Source organism: Medicago sativa, chromosome 6 (genome assembly GCF_051527215.1).
Source record: "Medicago sativa cultivar Bolivia chromosome 6, Bolivia_mono, whole genome shotgun sequence".
In the NCBI taxonomy this organism is placed as follows: domain Eukaryota; kingdom Viridiplantae; phylum Streptophyta; class Magnoliopsida; order Fabales; family Fabaceae; genus Medicago; species Medicago sativa.
In genome coordinates, this window is record NC_140754.1 from 19,792,386 (window position 1) to 19,813,563 (window position 21,178).

A 21,178-nucleotide genomic window follows, 5' to 3' on the forward strand; every position below is an offset into this window, starting at 1 on the left:
TAAAAATCTCAACAAGCCATCAAATGTAAATAATAGACAGACGATCATAATCAGAGCCGACACATTAAGACTCTAAAGGTAAAAGACGAGGTAGCTCCAAAGCTAGCCTCCAACAACTCACTAAGTAAATATAAACTACTCCTGCACGTCATCTACTCATCCAAAAGAATAAGGTAGGCTGTCAACAACTGGGGATTAGTTCACATTTCACAATTAAAGTATAATCAAATGAATATGAACAGCATAATTAAATTCAAATGATTAAGTAACTCAACAACATTAACAATCATCAAGCATATACAAGTATAATAATACACAAGTACATTTTCACATATTCACCAAAATTTCACCAAGTATACAATTCTCCAATGTTTCACCAATGCAAATATTTACCAAGCACATATGGAAGTATGACACCTATCAAGTTATGCAATGCGCCTAGACACAACTCTATAGGCATGGTACCAGTCACAGTCAAGGTCGTCACCTCAAAATACAACTGTATCATAATCACCTTCGTTGAATACAAAGTATTCTAATCACAGTTGTTGGATACATAATATCCTAATCACCGTCCTTGGATATAAATATCCTACTTATGTATGCATGAAAATAATGCTTACGTTCCAACAATACCTCACCGACATAGACGCTGACATAAACACCGACATTTTTCATACATGCAAGCACCATTAAATCACCATCATTTTGCATGTAAGAATTCATCATCAATAATAAATCACCATCATCAAAATCATTATCATAATCATCATCAATAACAATCACTTCAAAGAAATGACAAAATTCCAAATTCACATCTCACATAAACGATGGACAACTATCCACACATTACATTCATCATAAGAAACATCCAACTCACATTGATTCATCCTTATTCTATCATATCATCTTAAGCACGAAGCCAATTACAAGTTATCCAGTCAAGAATCCACTTTTTAACAAAGTTCGTCTATTTTCACCACTTTCTACATTTTCTAAATAAGTCGACAAAACAAAATAAACATGTTCAAACACCTCAACCAAACATATACACTACTCACATATGATCAGAGTAGCATATGCATATAACCATCATAGGTCAATTACGAGTAATTCGAAAATTCACTTAGTTCGTATCGTTTTATCATTTTTCCAAAGAATTCCAATTTTCAAAGCAAAACCATGTTAAAGCTCATGAATACCATCCAAAACATTTTTATAAATCAAGGTTACAATAAACAACCCTAACCCTACCCTTTTCCTTTGAGAAAAACGAGTTTCGGAAAATTATGCGTTATTGAACATTTTTTCAAAAAGTTTGATTCGATTCACAAATCCAAGTTCAATCCAATTTATTTGATGTTTCCAAAGGTTTAGAAAGCAATACTACAGTCAAATACATCAAAAGAATCAGTTTGGAATAATCTGGATCGACCCCGAGTACCCGGAACAACCAAGAATATGGGTGCTGAACTGGGCAACTCGCCCTGAGCTCGCCACGAGCTTGCCATGCGGCTGCACCAGAATAGGCAACCCAGTTCTTTGGTTTCCTCTCGTGAACCCTCCAATTTTCACCCCAAAATCTCATTTTTGATCCTTTTTGACTCAATTTCGTCCCCAAAACTTGTTTACTAGCTAGTTACATACATCAAAAGGCTTGATCAAAAAAAAAAAAATATACATCAAAAGACAATCAAAACAACAACAAACATGGAATCAAAATCTCAATTCACCACATATTCATCACCTAGTTCATTTTTCACCAAAACCCACAATTTTCTCATTTTTATTCAAACTTCACAACAATCACACCAATTCAAATCCCATCAACATACAAACATAAGTAAACATTTATGAAGTGAATTTAGACATGTTTCAACATTAATCACTCATCAATTCATGATTTACACACAAATAAGCAAAAATCATCAAAATGACTTAACAACAACAACTATGAAGTTTAAGCACATAACATAACAATTTCATGAAATTCATCATGCCCACAAAACCACTTGAATTAGGAGCACGAATTTCATCATTCAAAAGTCACAATTAACAGGAAAGCACATAAATCCATAATTGAAAATAGGAGATTATAGCTTAATTATGAAAAGGAAACCATCCCCCTTACCTCTAGCTTCACAAATCCTAGATTTGGCTTCACTTCAGCTCCTAGCTCTTCAAACCCCAAGCTCTCTCTAGCTTCCTCTTCTATCCTCTTGATACACTTTTTCTCTCTACCTCTTATGTTTTTGTGAAATGAAATAATGAAAGCCTTAACCTAATTTTTCATAAGAGTTATGCTTATATACCACCTTCTAATTGGGCTAGGTTTCTAATTGTCTTAATGAGCTTAACATTCTTACCAACTAATTCTCAAAAGTTGATACTCACTTAAATCGTTAAAACACCGAATAATTACCATCTCTTAATATTTACCCCAACTCATAGTAACTTAGCAAAAATAATCATTCTCACTAAAATACCAAAAATAACCTTCTTATTAAAAACGACTAATTTACCCTTGCTCACCAAATGACCAAAATACCCCTGAGTCTAAAAATGACTAAAATACCTTTCTAGGCCAAAAATTCACTAATCCCAAACAATATACACACAGAGACAAATAATCACACACAAGCGCATATAAACACGCATAATAAATAATAAGAATAATTCTAGCGAAAAACGGGTTGTTACAACTCTCCCACTAAAAAGAATTTTCGTCCTCGAAAATTACCTGAAGAAAACAACTCCAGATATGAAACCCTCATCCTACTCTCCGATTCTTAGGTAGCACTCTCACTAGTTTTTCTAACGCAAATCACCTTCACCAAAACGATCTTTTTTCTTCTTAAGCGCTTAACTTTCCAATCTTCAATCCTAATTGTCCAAGTCTCAATAGTCAAATTATCCTGAACTTCCAAATCCTAACTGGCCTAGTTATAATTTGTAGTGTATATATACATATTAATGTCTAGTAATTTTGTGATAAAAAAAAATGTTTAGTAATTTTTTAGTGGTCCCAAGTATGCAGTTTAGTAATTCAACAAAAAAAATATGCAGCTTGACTGTTGGTAAACTAAAAGACAATATTGTAAGAGTTTTAACTATGATGTTTATGATTCAAATTCTATAAAGTACAGTAATAAAAAATAATTTAATGAAACAAAATTAAAATTAATAGAAAAAACAAAACGAAACATTCAGATTCATATTTCCTTTACTTGTACATGAGGATTTAAACAACAATACACAAGATGACAAGAAAGTAGTTTAGTGATGAGAATTAAAAATATAGGACACTAAAAAAGATGACTTCTAGGAATCTATAATATACCCAAGTACAAAATTCAAGATATATTCATACTAAAGAATACTCTTGGATTTCATACTAAAGTTCCAAATGAAACATATATTGACGAAGACATTGCAAATATCACTCACAATTGAAGCGTTACCTGCAAATATTGATTTAAAAAAAAATCATGTCAACTAATTTTGTGTGTGTGCAGATTATAAATAAACATAAAAAAAAAATTAAATCAAAAACATATATGCTTTATATATACGAAAAATATACATTTGAGGGTATATATATCAAAACAAATTTACCAGTTGTTCTTCAACTTGGAATCTCTTCTTCAACCTATTTACAAAAACTGTTAGTGTGACCAAGATGATCTTCATATGAAACCTAGTACCAAGCTAACATAAAACCCAAAGGTTATAAGCTTATCTTCATCCTCACTAGTGATATGTTTCTCATGGCTTCTAGTTGGAGAAATCACATCACCAGGGCAAAGATTTATGAGTGGTGGTCCACAAAGTCCACTGTTGCCGACATATGAAGAGGGATCAAAGGATTGTAGTTGAGTGCTTAGTGGAATTTCGCCTTCTATATATAAGTTGTTGAAAGACAAGTTCATGTAACCAATAAATTGTTGAGATATTGTTTTATTCTTGATCAATAATCTAAGGGATTTAATTCATGTAAAATAGGAAAGGTGTAAATATGAGATTTCCTATTCCTATGCCAAAACCATGTTGATGCATTCAAACCATAGGCCAAAACCAATGCTTCCAATAATGAAGCACTCCAAACAACGATCCAGGACAAAGAAACCGAGAAAAAGTAATCAATCCAAGAATCTTCCAACAATCCAAAACTGAGCCAGAATCATAAACCTCACCAAATACAAACCATAAGCAAAGGCATAGACTAAAAGCTTCTATAACGATCCAGGAATATGAGGCAATACATCAGAGGCTTCCAAATAAGAACCCATCTCCAGAATTGTGGACAACCAAAAAATGAAACAAGCTAATATTCTTTTCAAAACAATCAACTCCATGAGTTTCTGCCAATGCTGGAAAGGTTCCAATCAACACCTAAAAATGGCATAACAGGCCAAGTGATACATATGCAAGCCAAACTGATCATAAAAGAAACTAGGAGTCAATGTATCACTGATGTGTGTAATGCTTTATGCTTCAATAAGAAACTAGGAGTCCATGTATCACTGATGTGTGTAATGCTTTATGCTTCAATTCTTGAACAATATCTCAAAGAAAAGTAAGACAGAACCAGTTTGATGGATTACCCTATCCAAAAGAAACACAACCAGAACCAACATCTCCAATGGATTGCTTTGATGGTAAACAAAAAAAAAACATCAAAAATAGTATAATGCCAGTAGCAATAGCAAAGAGGTCCAAACAAGTACCAACTTCCCAATATGAACCAAATAGTCTTCAATAACCGAATCAGAAGACAAACCAACAAATAGTCTGCAATTGTTACAATAGTAGACAAACCAGAAGCAAACAATGACCAAATCTCAAGCTTTCAAACATCAAACATCAGCAACCATACTTCATATAATCCTCAAAACTCTAGAAATTTTGATCAGAGAGAACCTTTCTATCTTTCTCTAACACTAACATATGATATCATAAGAAGCATCAAATACTAATGTACCACTAATCAAAAGTAGAGTAAGCAATATCTCACAGTGGTAGAGCTAATTCTGATCAATCTAACAACAATGTAGGAGTAAGAAGTTGAGCAAGAACTTAACTCGAATTGATCAGCAACATAGCCAACAATGAAACCTTTTGTAAGTGCATTATGAGCAGAGAAAATCTAATTCAACAGTAAGAATACCATACCAGAGGAACTTTCAGAAACCCTGCAGGAATGTAAAGGTGAACCAAAACAGAGGAATGTTCCATTGTTCCCTCATGATAACAACTCTTCAGGAACATCACCAATCTACTTTTAGCAAACACCTTGTGTGCACGATACTCAAAAATTACAACAATTACCAATTGATTGCGGCAAACTCGCAATATAGAATCCAACAACACATTGTGAAGAACCAACCGAAAATCCACACAAATTCAACTTCAAACCTCAGCTCTTGCATACAACCACAGTCATCGCAAGCAAACTCAAAGCTGAAATGCATACCACTGAAATTTGATTCTAATCAGTAAATTGAAGTAGAATCGAACGAGAATTGCAAAACATAGAGCGCAAAATGGAATCACGCGTGAGACGGACAAAAACATGAATAAGGAACCAAAGATTTGGGGAAAACCGCAGTAACGAGCGATTTCGAGCAAGAAAATCAAATCGAAAACGAAATTGAATTAGAAATTGAAGGAGAAATGTTCGATTCAACATAAAGGAAGGAGAACGAAAACATAACCCTAAGATTTGGGGAAAAAACGAGAAGCACGACATCTGAGTGAATTGTGAACAAAATCACGAAGGAGGAGATACGCAAGAACACAATATCATCAAAAGCGAATCGAAGACGATCGATTAGAAAAACGAAAGTGGAAAAGGAAAGTGAACGAGAAATTGAATCAAAGACTTGAAAGCAAGAAATTGAATCGGGAAGAAAAAATGAACGAGAAAAAGGAAAGTGAAACTGACTTGAGAAAAATATATTTTCTCAGGAAATTGCAGAGAGAGAAAAATTTAGAGAGAGAAAGAAAAGGAAAATTGAGAAAATTGGATTTTCTCAGAGAAAATGTAGCGGAAAATATACTTCAAGGTGGATACCAAGTTAGCTCTGATACCATGTTAGGAAACATGGCATCCATGGAAGGAATGAGAGAAATAGATCAAAGTTCTTTGTATTGATGGAAAATGAATATTACAATATGAGAAAGTTGGTTACAATGTGACACCTTAAGCCTATTTATAGACACTAACTAACTAGTGACTATATGACCAACATATATCTCTAATAATGAGCTATACTCCTTTTGACATACAAAAACACACGTAGTAGCATAACCGTACACATATTAATTTTGTTGAAAATAACCTTCAGTTATTTTTATGCTATATGAGCTATACTCGTTTTGACTTACAAAAACACACGTAATAGCATAACCGTACACATATTAATTTTGTTGAAAATAACCTTCAGTTTTAATTGCTATTCATAGTGCATTTACATAGAATCAGTTACTGATTTTGGCAGATATGACCAACACAGAAAAGCCTCCATATTCCTGAAAGTATTTCTTCTTGCCAGTTCTGCATCCTTGATTTTATATCAAGAAGGGTCTGTTAAATCCCGGGTGTTAGCGTATAATTACGCGAAAAATCCTTAAGGACAGTGCGATCAGCATGTCTCAGACTATTCATGGTTTCAACATAGTTCTTCTTCCTACGATAATCAAAGGAGCCCCTTTTAAAATTTTCCAGAATCTTTTGGGTTCCGTTTTCTTCTATTTGCCAGGAATACACATAATCAATTGTGGAATCTCATCTCATTACTATTAAAAGAGAGGGACTGTAATTGTAGAAACTTAGAAACCAATTTTGGAGTTTGTTTTGACATTCACAAATAGTTCACTGAGAAGATCTCAGAACAAAACGCAAAAAGAAGATTAAACAGTGAATGAAAAAGGAAAACATGCGCGTGTGCATATTTAGCCAAAATTAGATCACATCCGTTGATTTTGATCCTATGGCTAATATTTGACCCTCTCATCCTCTCACAATAACATGTCCTCTCCCTTGATATGCTCTCTCTCTCTCTCTCTCTCTCTCTCTATATCTATCTATCTATATATATATATATATACACACACTCTCTAAATCACAACCCCTCATCTTAATATTAATGAATGGGTGGATTCTAGGGTGAGGGTTCAATTAAGTCCCTCACCGGTGAAGCACGACAAAAACACCATTTGATTGAATCAATGGTGAAGATTGTTTAAGAAAAATATATGAGAACATTTATTCCTTTCCACACACAATCCCACCTCTATTTCTTTCTCATTTGCATCCTTTTTCCTGAACCGGTGATGATAACCAACCTAAATAAAAATCGGACATACGATGATGAAATTGAATGAAGATTATTGATGTTTTATGTTTTTTTATTGGGTTTAATAGCAAAGGCCAAATGTAGAATAGAGGTATACAATTCACCAACCACTTAAAATTAAATTTCCAATTCCATTACACCATTGGCCAGGGAAGATCAAATCTATTTTATCGACCAAATGTTGACGATTATACAACTATGCCAATAAAAATTAATTGATTAGCATATGAATCTCTGGCGTGAAGTGATGTGAGAAATGTTGTTGTGTGCAGAAATCTTTGAATTGTTTTTTGAAATAACAATCTTAAACCAAAATAATATCAAACTTAGGTAAACATAGATCTATGTTATTAATCCTGTACAAGAATGAGTAAAAAAACATTTGATTCTCAAAACCCGTTTCATTCTTTCCAAAATTCATCAATACCCAAATCCAGTTTTTAATTTTGAATAAAAAATTTCCATACAAATATCAAACAAAAATTATCAGGAGTGAAGATGCAATTGAAGTAGAAATTGAGGATGGAGATAGTTTCATGGCATAGATGCAGAAGTTGAAAGGAGAGAGAAAGAAAGAAATTGTAAAGTGATGAGATTAGATCCGGTGTGGTAGTGACTAATGAGTGTAATTAATCTAATGGTTAAATTTAGTGATACACCGGTGAGGGATTTAATTGAACCCTCACCCTAGAATCCACCTAATGAATGGCCCTAATTATTAATAATAGGGAAAAATACACTTCCCCTCAACTCTATCAATATGTAACTAACATCCGCTCTATTTTTTCACATGACACAAACATCCCTTGCCGTTAGAATAGTTGCGTTTCCGTCAAAGACAAATAGCTCTTATTTCATTCACGCCTCTTCTCTTTCTTTTACGATTTTCCATTGATGCATCGATTCTAAGAATTAATAGTTGTCGGTTCCCTCCAAGAAAATAACACCTGAATCCCATTCCCTACCTTTAAGACTATGGATGGTGCTTACTGGGTGTATGATAGACGAGACTGATAATTAAGGATATATCTAAGATGTGTGCTCACATCAAAATGTAACTTATTCTTCAAAATAGGTATGCATTGCACATTGATCAAAAAAGTACATCAAGAATTACTTAATTACATCTGTCAAATCATTATAACCTAATCCTTTGAGATGGAAGGAATAGAGAAAGTTATGTCATCAATACTATGAAGATTATATCGTCTGTCTTCATTAAGTGTTTTGCGGACGAATATTTAGGGTGAAGGTGTAGAAAAATCCCATCATAGAATTATTAATAATTAATCATAACCATTAATTAATATTAAAATTGAGGGTCAAGATTGAGAGTAACTATAAAGAGTTACTCTTGGAGTAGATGGATCCCTTGAATGGTATTCTGACGTGGAATTTTTTTTTTCACCTAGATATTTTCAAGGGACAAGTCAAAAGAGAAATAAGTTGTGAAATATCAAAAGTCTATTGATTCTCTAATTTTTTTTGGTGGTGTCCAGAGTTCGAACCTAAGATGTTGCATGCATTGTCCTTACAAACTGAGCTAATTAGTAAGCACATTCATTGTCTTCTCTCATAGTATGATTAAAGGAGACCACCCAAGAAAGAGAAGAGAGCCTCTTAACAAGAGAGATGAAGTTTGCATGGGGATGAAAGTCATTCTAATTAGTATCCTTAATAATATCCAAAGCTGTCCGAGAGTAAGATTCTATGATATGTCACAATCGAATTATATTCTAAATACACAGATCTACCCTAAAAAAAGTAAACGCAAATAAAATAGTTTTCGACTGGTCATACCTGCTATTAACCTTTAACAATAAAAAGTATAAAATTGACCCACAAACCAACCTATTTCACTTTTGTAATAAAAATATTAGGCAAGTTTTTCATTTAAGAGAAAAAGAAAAAACTCAAAAACTCAAAATAAAGTAACATTAACGGTTGAATAAACAAATTGAGGTTGCCAAAGCATGTTTTTTAAGAAGAGGATGCCATTCATGTTAGAATTATAACTAATGCAGTTAAGTAAGAATCAATGTTACTTTATTTGCGGCTTTTTTTTGGATAGTGTTTATAACATTTATCACCACGTAACTATAAATTATATATATATTTTTTTTTTAAAAATACAACTTGTATTTTTTTAATAAAGATAAAGTACAACATGTATTTATGTTACAACATAAAAAGCCTGCAAATATCAGTTTATGTTTCAATTACAATGGACCACCAGAACTAAAGTTAAATTTGTTTCAATACCACAAAATTGGTGTTCCCTAACACAATATCTAGAAACAATCTATTACAACAACATCATGCAACAACCTTGTGATGACATATCTCAAATTTCTTCTTTAGCTATCTTAGCTTTTTTGTTCGCAAAATTCTTCCGTTGCTCAATAAATTTTGGGACGGTGTCTTGCATAATCTTTGGGGATGAAAAATCAAAATCCGAAGCAGATACACCACTGAGTTGTGGATGATCTTTAAGATATACTGCCATGTCATTGCAGGATCTTAGTCTTTTTCCTGTAGGTGTGATGTAGTAAGAGTCAAATTTAGAGTAATCCTTTCTAAGCACTAAGGTTCTCTTGAAACCTTCTGGAGTCTTTGGAATGTTAGGCTTGTAAAGGGCCCATGTCCGAGAAGAATCATATTCGATATCAGCAGGATCATCACAGCTACAATTAGCCTTCTTGCTACAATCAAAAGGCTCTTGAATGATTTTATGACAAATCTCCTCAAACTCCTCCTGTGTATCAATCACTCTCCATTTCATGCAAAGTTTGCATTTTGCCGCATATATATCAATCACTCTGTCACAATAATTCACCATCAGTTTATAAAGCAGCATAAGTTCAACTCTTAGATTAAACCCAATAAAGACATAATAATCCATACTATTGATAAAAAAACCAAGTCCCGTGTTTAAAAGTGATATGCTCTGAAAAAGGTTTATTAAGAATGATGGCACCTTATAAGCCAGTTTTAGGATGATTTAGACTCAATATAAAAATCTAATATGGTATCACAATCTATCCAGTCAGGTCACCCACCAAATTATCCGTGGAGGACTTAAACATGGTAGTTCATCTTCCAACTCTCACGCTTTTCAAAACCCTCTGATTTTTCCTAATATCCGGATAATCCGGGCATGCAAAAAAACCATTTTTTACTTGTACAATTTTGAAACCTAGACAAATCAAAGGGTTGGAAGAGAAAAAATTCCACAACAAATATGAAAACTTTCATTCTATTCAACATTGATTCCATAAGCTTTCATTCAATTCAACTTTGATTCTATAAACTTTCATTCAATTCAACATTGATTATGAAAATTAACTCATAATCTTTTCTAGTTTCTCACAAGAAATAGGTGAAAGAAAAATCCGCACACAAAAACAAAAAAAAATCTTATGCCCCTAGGGTTCTGAATTAAAGACAAAATCACCTATAACTAGAGGATCTCAATCCCTCCGATTAAATTAACAAGGAACTATAAACCCTAAAACTAAAAAAGAACATCATCCCAGAAGAGTTAACAATAATGGATCAAGAAAAATAGTTGAAAATTAAGCGATGACAAAACCCCAAAAAAGGGTATCGAGTGTTGAAAATAATAGTTAGTAACAATACCTTGCTAGAAAATAACGTTGAAATTTGGAGCCCCACATTGATTCGGCAAACAAGTCTCTCTGTTCTCTCACTAGCCACCTTTTGTCAAGTTTATGAAATGAATGCTAAACCCTAATTTTTTAATAGAGTTATCCATATATATTCTCACTAAATGGGTTAGGTTTCCCTTATCTTAATGGACCTAGTAACTTTCTCATCTCATTAAAATGTTACTACAAAATTACTTCATTAAAACCCTCAATATTACTCATACACCACCATTATATTAATTATCCCAAGTTACTACCAATTCATATAAATTAACTCTCCATACTGATGGTCGGATTAGGAAAGTGTACCAAATCGTTTACCAATTAATAAAGTGATAAGTAGAGTATCGTATCCATAGGGATTGTCGTTTCGTCCAAACAATTTGCGTTACTTATTTTTGTAAGTTAACGATATAATAAAAGATAAGGGTTAGAGATTTGCATTTTTATCTGTTTGCAAGAGAGCAAGTTTACCTGTTTTGGTTGTAGAAAAGTAAGCAGCGGTTAGGATTCTTTGAATCCCCCTGTTTATATTGTTGGGTAATAAATAACAGTAATGTCGCGTTTATTTATCTTAGGTAGACTATACAAGTGATGTGACCATTGGGACGTGACTAACCTAGAAGGTTGGAAGTTGCACCTGCTGATCACACGACGATCCTTACGTGTGGGATCTATAAATATCGGTTAACTAGGTCTATCCCTTCTAAGTCTGGTTGCACCTGCTGATCACAGTGATCCTTACGAGTGGGGTCTTACCATCTGTAAGGTAACTGAAAACATAATTGGCGTTCCAGTTTTTCCCAAGGCATTGAAGGCAAAGGTTCCATTAGGTCAGCCCATCTATGAATCTTAGGACACTCATAGTGTAACACCCTAAACCCTTAAAGCGGTAAATTACACAAATCATACAAATGATTTAGATGCTACTTCTTCTATAAGTTTAAAACATGCATAATTAATTTTCTCAAAACATCGCAGCGGAATATAATATCATCAAATATCAATAACAACTACATCAAATCTCCAAAATAGCCATATCACATAATCATACTACATCACTAAATATAAAATCTCATCTCAACACACTGAGTGATAAAAATCTCAACAAGTCATCAAATGTAAATAATAGACAGACGACCATAATCAGAGGCGACACACTAAGACTCTAAAGGTAAAAGACGAGGTAGCTCCAAAGCTAGCCTCCAACAACTCACCAAGCAAAGATAAACTACTCTTGCACGTCATCTACTCATCCAAAAGAATAAGGTAGGCTGTCAACAACTGGGGGTTAGTTCACATTTCACAATTACAGTATAATCAAATGAATATGAACAGCATAATTAAATTCAAATGATTAAGTAACTCAACAAGTTTAACAATCATCAAGCATATACAAGTATAATAATACACAAGTACATTTTCACATATTCCCCAAAATTTCACCAAGTATACAATTCTCCAATGTTTCACCAATGCAAATATTTACCAAGCACATAAGGAAGTATGACACCTGTCAAGTTATGCAATGTGCCTAGACACAACTCTATATGCAAGTGGTACCAGTCACAGTCAAGGTCGTCACCTCAAAATACAACTGTATCATAATCACCTTCGTTGAATACAAAGTATTCTAATCACCGTTGTTGGATACATAATATCCTAATCACCGTCCTTGGATATAAATATCCTACTTATGTATGCATGAAAATAATGCTTACGTTCCAACAACACCTCACCGACATACACGCTGACATAAACACCGACATTTTTCATACATGCAAGCACCATTAAATCACCATCATTTTGCATGTAAGAATTCATCATCAATAATAAATCACGATCATCAAAATCATTATCATAATCATCATCAATAACAGTCACTTCAAAGAAACGACAAAATTCCAAATTCACATCTCACATAAACGATGGACAACTATCCACATCATTACATTCATCATAATAAACACCCAACTCACATTGATTCATCCTTATTCTATCATATCATCTTAAGCACGAAGCCAATTACAAGTTATCCAGTCAAGAATCCACTTTTTAACAAAGTTCATCTATTTTCGCCACTTTCTACATTTTCTAAATAAGTCGACAAAACAAAATAAACATGTTCAAACACCTCAACCAAACATATACACTACTCACATATGATCAGAGTAGCATATGCATATAACCATCATAGGTCAATTACGAGTAATTCCAAAATTCACTTAGTTCGTATCGTTTTATCATTTTTCCAAAGAATTCCAATTTTCAAAGCAAAACCATGTTAAAGCTCATGAATACCATCCAAAAAAGCAATACTACAGTCAAATACATCAAAAGAATCAGTTTGGAATAATCTGGATCGACCCCGAGTACCCCGAACAACCAAGAACATGGGTGCTGAACTGGGCAACTCGCCCTGAGCTCGCCACGAGCTTGCCATCCGAGCTGCACCAGAATAGGCAACCCTGTTCATAGGTTTCCTCTCGTGAACCCTCCAATTTTCACCCCAAAATCCCATTTTTGATCCTCTTTGACTCAATTTCGTCCCCAAAACTTGTTTACTAGCTAGTTAACATACATCAAAAGGCTTGACCAAAAAAAAAAATATACATCAAAAGACAATGAAAACAACAACAAACATGGAATCAAAACCTCAATTCACCACATATTCATCACCTAGTTCATTTTTCACCAAAACCTACAATTTTCGCATTTTTATTGAAACTTCACAACAATCACACCAATTCAAATCCCATCAACATACAAACATACGTAAACATTTATGAAGTGAATTTAGACATGTTTCAACATTAATCACTCATCAATTCATGATTTACACACTAATAAGCAAAAATCATCAAAATGACTTAACAACAACAACTATGAAGTTTAAGCACATAACATAACAATTTAATGAAATTCATCATGCCCACAAAACCACTTGAATTAGGAGCACGAATTTCATCATTCAGAAGTCACAATTAACAGAAAAGCACATAAATCCATAATTGAAAATAGGAGATTATAGCTTAATTATGAAAAGGAAACCATCCCCCTTACCTCTAGCTTCACAAATCCTAGATTTGGCTTCACTTTAGCTCCTAGCTCTTCAAACCCCAAACTCTCTCTAGCTTCCTCTTCTATCCTCTTGATACACTTTTTCTCTCTACCTCTTATGTTTTTGTGAAATGAAATAATGAAAGGCATAACCTAATTTCTCCTAAGAGTTATGCTTAGAATTTTGCTCTCCACCCAGCAACTTTTACTCGCACCCTGCACTGCTTCCAAATATACCCTTGCGTTAGTTAAGTCACGCAGCGTGACTTAACTAACGCACGTTGTAAGCCATGCACGACTTAAGTCACACAAGTTGTAAGCAATGCGTGACTTAAGTCACGCACCACTAGCCTATGCACGAGTTAACTCACGCACGTTGGCCGGTGGTCAGAACTGAAGAACAAACGTTTTTTTGGTCTGTGGTCAATATTTCAACATTCAATCCACACGTTTTCTACCAAATTTTACACGTTTTTTCACCACATTAATGGTATTTACCACCTATACTACCATTCCCACCTATAAATACCCCTCCATACTTCCCTAATTCCTCACACCATACTACTTTCTCCCCCTCATCACTCTCTCCCTCTATTTCTCTTCTTTCTTTTTTTTCTTTTCAATATTCTCTTTGGGTAAAAGCTGATCAATTTTCGTCGGGGTAAAGTAGTGAGTAGCCGACTTGGGGAAATAATCGACCCTTGGGATAATTTTAAACCTATTTTTTTAACCGCATAAACTTTTTACCGTGGGTAAAAAGAACTTCGTGTGGTAAAAAAAAACAGTTTTAAATTTTGCCCAAGGGTTGATGATGTATTTTCCCCAAGAAGGCTGCTCACTATTTTACCCCACGAAGATTGATTACTTTTTACCCCAAGGAGAAAATAAGTAGATTTAGTGAATAAGTAGATTACTTTTTATCATATGAATTATTGTAATGTAATTTATGAATTATTAATAAAATGAGAGATTATTTATGCCTCAATTTTGTTCCTTTGTTTTATATTTGTTGTATTTAACTTTATTTATATTTGTATTGTATTTACCTTTATTTATATTTGTATTAATTTAAAGAATAATATCGAATTAATAATTTAGAATAAAATTAAGAAAATAATTTAGATTAATGTAAACAAAATAATTTCAAAATAAAGTTAATAAAATAATTTTAAATAAAGTTAAGAAAAAAACATAATTTGAATGAAGTTAATATAAACAAAATAATTTTGAATAAGTTAATAAAAATAATTTGAAAAAGTATCGTTGCGCCACTTAACTTGCGCCACGTGAGTAAACTTGCGCAGTAACTTACACTTGCGCAAGTTAACTAGCGCATGGGCATTTTCGGCATGACTGCAGCGTGCGAGTAAAAGTTGCTGGGTGGAGAGCATTTTTCTTATGCTTATATACCACCTTCTAATTGGGCTAGGTTTCTAATTGTCTTAATGAGCTTAACATTCTTACCAACTAAATCTCAAAAGTTACTACTCACTTAAATCGTTAAAACACCAAATAATTACCATCTCTTAATATTTACCCCAACTCATAGTAACTTAGCAAAAATAATCATTCTCACTAAAATACCAAAAATAACCTTCTTAATAAAAACGACTAATTTACCCTTGCTCACCAAATGACCAAAATACCCCTGAGTCTAAAAATGACTAAAATACCCTTCTAGGCCAAAAATTCACTAATCCCAAACAATACACACACAGAGACAAATAATCACACACAAGCGCATATAAACACGCATAATAAATAATAAGAATAATTATAGCGAAAAACGGGTTGTTACAACTCTCCCACTAAAAAGAATTTTCGTCCTCGAAAATTACCTGAAGAAAACAACTCCAGATATGAAACCCTCATCCTACTCTCCGATTCTTAGGTAGCACTCTCACTAGTTTTTCTAACGCAAATCACCTTCACCAAAACGATCTTTTTTCTTCTTAAGCGCTTAACTTTCCAATCTTCAATCCTAATTGTCCAAGTCTCAATAGTCAAATTATCCCGAACTTCCAAATCCTAATTGGCCTAGTTATAATTTGTAGTGTATATATACATATTAATGTCTAGTAATTTTTGGTGATAAAAAAAATGTCTAGTAATTTTTTAGTGGTCCCAAGTATGCAGCTTAGTAATTCAACAAAAAAAATATGCAGCTTGACTGTTGGTAAACTAAAAGACAATATTGTAAGAGTTTTAACTATGATGTTTATGATTCAAATTCTATAAAGTACAGTAATAAAAAAATAATTTAATGAAACAAAATTAAAATTAATAGAAAAAACAAAACGAAACATTCAGATTCATATTTCCTTTACTTGTACATGAGGATTTAAACAACAATACACAAGATGACAAGAAAGTAGTTTAGTGATGAGAATTAAAAATATAGGACACTAAAAAAGATGACTTCTAGGAATCTATAATATACCCAAGTACAAAATTCAAGATATATTCATACTAAAGAATACTCTTGGATTTCATACTAAAGTTCCAAATGAAACATATATTGACGAAGACATTGCAAATATCACTCACAATTGAAGCGTTACCTGCAAATATTGATTTAAAAAAAAATCATGTCAACTAATTTTGTGTGTGTGCAGATTATAAATAAACATAAAAAAAAATTAAATCAAAAACATATATGCTTTATATATACGAAAAATATACATTAGAGGGTATATATATCAAAACAAATTTACCAGTTGTTCTTCAACTTGGAATCTCTTTTTCAACCTATTTACAAAAACTGTTAAGTGTGACCAAGATGATCTTCATATGAAACCAAGTACCAAGCTAACATAAAACCCAAAGGTTATGAGCTTATCTTCATCTTCACTAGTGATATGTTTCTCATGGCTTCTAGTTGGAGAAATCACATCACCAAGGCAAAGATTTATGAGTGGTGGTCCACAAAGTCCACTGTTGCCGACATATGAAGAGGGATCAAAGGATTGTAGTTGAGTGCTTAGTGGAATTTCGCCTTCTATATATAAGTTGTTGAAAGACAAGTTCATGTAACCAATAAATTGTTGAGATATTGTTTTATTCTTGCTGCATAATCTAAGGGATTTAATTCATGTAAAATAGGAAAGGTGTAAATATGAGATTTCCTATTCCTAGGCCAAAACGATTTTGATGCATTCAAACCATAGGCCAAAACCAATGCTTCCAATAATGAAGCACTCCAAACAACGATCCAGGACAAAGAAACCGAGGAAAAGTAATCAATCCAAGAATCTTCCAATAATCCAAAACTGAGCCAGAATCATAAACCTCACCAAATACAAACCAGAAGCAAAGGCATAGACTAAAAGCTTCTATAATGATCCAGGAATATGAGGCAATGCATCAGAGGCTTCCAAATAAGAACCCATCTCCAGAATTGTGGACAACCAAGAAATGAAACAAGCTAATATTCTTTTCAAAACAATCAACTCCATGAGTTTCTGCCAATGCTGGAAAGGTTCCAATCAACACCCAAAAATGGCATAACAGGCCAAGTGATACATATGGAAGCCAAACTGATCATAAAAGAAACTAGGAGTCCATGTATCACTGATGTGTGTAATGCTTTATGCTTCAATTCTTGAACAATATCTCAAAGAAAAGTAAGACAGAACCAGTTTGATGGATTACCCTATCCAAAAGAAACACAACCAGAACCAACATCTCCAATGGATTGCTTTGATGGTAAACCAAAAAAAAAAAAACATCAAAAATAGTATAATGCCAGTAGCAATAGGAAAGAGGTCCAAAAAAGTACCAACTTCCCAATATGAACCAAATAGTCTTCAATAACCGAATCAGAAGACAAACCAACAAATAGTCTGCAATTGTTACAATAGTAGACAAACCAGAAGCAAACAATGACCAAATCTCAAGCTTTCAAACATCAAACATCATCAACCATACTTCAAATAATCCTCAAAACTCTAGAAATTTTGATCAGAGAGAACCTTTCTATCTTTCTCTAACACTAACATATGATATCATAAGAGGCATCAAATACTAATGTACCACTAATCAAAAGTAGAGTAAGCAATATCTCACAGTGGTAGAGCTAATTCTGATCAATCTCACAACAATGTAGGAGTAAGAAGTTGAGCAAGAACTTAACTCGAATTGATCAGCAACATAGCCAACAATGAAACCTTCTGTAAGTGCATTATGAGCAGAGAAAATCCAATTCAACAACAAGAATACCATACTAGAGGAAGTTTCAGAAACCCTGCAGGAATGTAAAGGTGAACCAAAACAGAGGAATGTTCCATTGTTCCCTCATGATAACAACTCTTCAGGAACGTCACCAATCTACTTTTAGCAAACACCTTGTGTGCACGATACTCAAAAATTACAACAATTACCAGTTGATTGCGGCAAACTCGCAATATAGAATCCAACAACACATTGTGAAGAACCAACCGAAAATCCACACAAATTCAACTTCAAACCTCAGCTCTTGCATACAACCACAGTCATCGCAATCAAACTCAAAGCTGAAATGCATACCACTGAAATTTGATTCTAATCAGTAAATCGAAGTAGAATCAAACGAGAATTGCAAAACATAGAGCGCAAAATGGAATCACGCGCGAGACGGACAAAAACATGAATAAGGAACCAAAGATTTGGGGAAAACCGCAGTAACGAGCGATTTCGAGCAAGAAAATCGAATCGAAAACGAAATTGAATTAGAAATTGAAGGAGAAATGTTCGATTCAACATAAAGGAAGGAGAACGAAAATATAACCCTAAGATTTGGGGAAAAACGAGAAGCATGACATCTGAGTGAATTGTGAACAAAATCATGAAGGAGGAGATACACAAGAACGCAATATCATCAAAAGCGAATCGAAGACGATCGATTAGAAAAACGAAAGTGGAAAAGGAAAGTGAACGAGAAATTGAATCAAAGACTTGAAAGCAAGAAATTGAATCGGGAAGAAAAAATGAACGAGAAAAAGGAAAGTGAAACTGACTTGAGAAAAATATATTTTCTCGGGAAAATGCAGAGAGAGAAAGAAAAGGAAAATTGAGAAAATCGGATTTTCTCAGAGAAAATGTAGCGGAAAATATCCTTCAAGGTGGATACCATGTTAGGAAACATGGCATCCATGGAAGGAATGAGAGAAATAGATCAAAGTTCTTTGTATTGATGGAAAATGAATATTACAATATGAGAAAGTAGGTTACAATGCAATGTGACACCTTAAGCCTATTTATAGACACTAACTAACTAGTGACTATATGACTAACATATATCTCTAATAATGAGCTATACTCCTTTTGACTTACAAAAACACACGTAGTAGCATAACCGTACACATATTAATTTTGTTGAAAATAACCTTCAGTTATTTTTATGCTATATGAGCTATACTCCTTTTGACTTACAAAAACACACGTAGTAGCATAACCGTACACATATTAATTTTGTTGAAAATAACCTTCAGTTTTAATTGCTATTCATAGTGCATTTACATAGAATCAGTTACTGATTTTGGCAGATATGACCAACACAGAAAAGCCTCCATATTCATGTTTAGAGATATACATTGAACGAATAGAAAACAATTTTAATGAGTATGATAAACAATTTTGGGTTACATCTTCCTGAAAGTATTTCTTCTTGCTAGTTCTGCATCCTTGATTTTATATCAAGAAGGGTCTGTTAAATCCTGGGGGTTAGCGTATAATTACGCGAAAAATCCTTAAGAACAGTGCGATCAGCATGTCTCAGACTATTCATGGTTTCAACATAGTTCTTCTTCCTACGATAATCAAAGGAGCCCCTTTTAAAATTTTCCAGAATCTTTTGGGTTCCGTTTTCTTCTATTTGCCAGGAATACACATAATCAATTGTGGAATCTCATCTCATTACTATTAAAAGAGAAGGACTGTAATTGTAGAAACTTAGAAACCAATTTTGGAGTTTGTTTTGACATTCACAAATAGTTCACTGAGAAGATCTCAGAACAAAACGCAAAAAGAAGATTAAACAGTGAATGAAAAAGGAAAACATGCGCGTGTGCATATTTAGCCAAAATTAGATCACATCCGTTGATTTTGATCCTATGGCTAATATTTGACCCTCTCATCCTCTCACAATAACATGTCCACTCTCTCTCTCTCTCTCTCTCTCTCTCTCTCTCTCTCTCTCTCTCTATTAGGGGTGGCAAAAAATAACCATGAACCGAACCGCGCGAACCGAACCGAACCGAACCATTATAATGGTTCACGAACCGAACCGTTAATTTATTAACAGTTCTTGAACCATAACCGAACCATCTTGAACCGAACCGAACCGTTTGAATCGAACCAAACCACTTGAACTTTTTTTTTTAAGGAAACACTTGAACTCTTTGTTGGATCTTTCGAAAAAAACAACTTATTTAAAATAGCTTATTTTAAAAAGCATATTTTATGAAAACAACTTATTTTAAAAAAACAACTTATTGAAAACAGCTTATTTGAAAAACAACATATTCAAAACAACTTATTTTAAATAAAATAGCTTATTTTAAATAAAATAGCATATTTTTTAAAAAAAACAACTTATTCAAAACAACTTATTTTATGCAAAACACCTTATTTTAAAAAACAACTTATTCAAAACAGCTTATTTTATGAAAACAACTTATTTTTAAAAAACAGCTTATTCAAAATAGCTTATTGGAAAAATAGCTTATTTTAAAAAACAACTTATTCAAAAAAGCTTATTTTATGCAAAACACCTTATTTTAAAAAACAGATTATTCAAAACAGCTTATTTTAAAAAAAACAGCTTATTTGAAAAACAACTTATTTTATGAAAAACACCTTATTATAAAAACAACTTATTTTCAAAAAAACAACTTATTCAAAACATGTTTTGAATAAAATAAGTTGTTTTAAATAAAATAAGCTGTTTTAAAATAAGCTATTTTTTAAAAAAATACTCATTCTGTCAAGGCTAACTGGGCATTCTAGTTTGTTGAGAAGTGTCTAGTGATAACCTAGTGTGATATAGAAGGAACCTTTCTTTCGGAGGTGTTTGTTTTCTTCCATCTATAGACCCCTCGTTAACTTTGGCATATC

At 33.2% G+C, this 21,178-nt stretch overlaps 2 long non-coding RNA genes and 1 pseudogene across 2 annotated transcripts; all 3 read right to left on the reverse strand.

The window, feature by feature from the left end:
• Positions 1–3,190: 3,190 nt before the first annotated feature.
• On the reverse strand, positions 3,191–6,185 carry LOC146913523 (uncharacterized). Its single transcript, XR_015013623.1, has 2 exons — positions 3,616–6,185; positions 3,191–3,461 (listed from the first exon to the last, which is right to left on the reverse strand). It is a non-coding gene; the product is annotated as an uncharacterized LOC146913523 (long non-coding RNA).
• Positions 6,186–9,702: 3,517 nt separating this feature from the next.
• On the reverse strand, positions 9,703–10,197 carry LOC146913524 (methyl-CpG-binding domain-containing protein 4 pseudogene; annotated as a pseudogene).
• Positions 10,198–16,376: 6,179 nt separating this feature from the next.
• Positions 16,377–19,281, reverse strand: LOC146913525 (uncharacterized). The gene is made up of 2 exons (XR_015013624.1): positions 16,801–19,281; positions 16,377–16,647 (listed from the first exon to the last, which is right to left on the reverse strand). It is a non-coding gene; the product is annotated as an uncharacterized LOC146913525 (long non-coding RNA).
• Between the last annotated feature and the right edge of the window lie 1,897 nt (positions 19,282–21,178).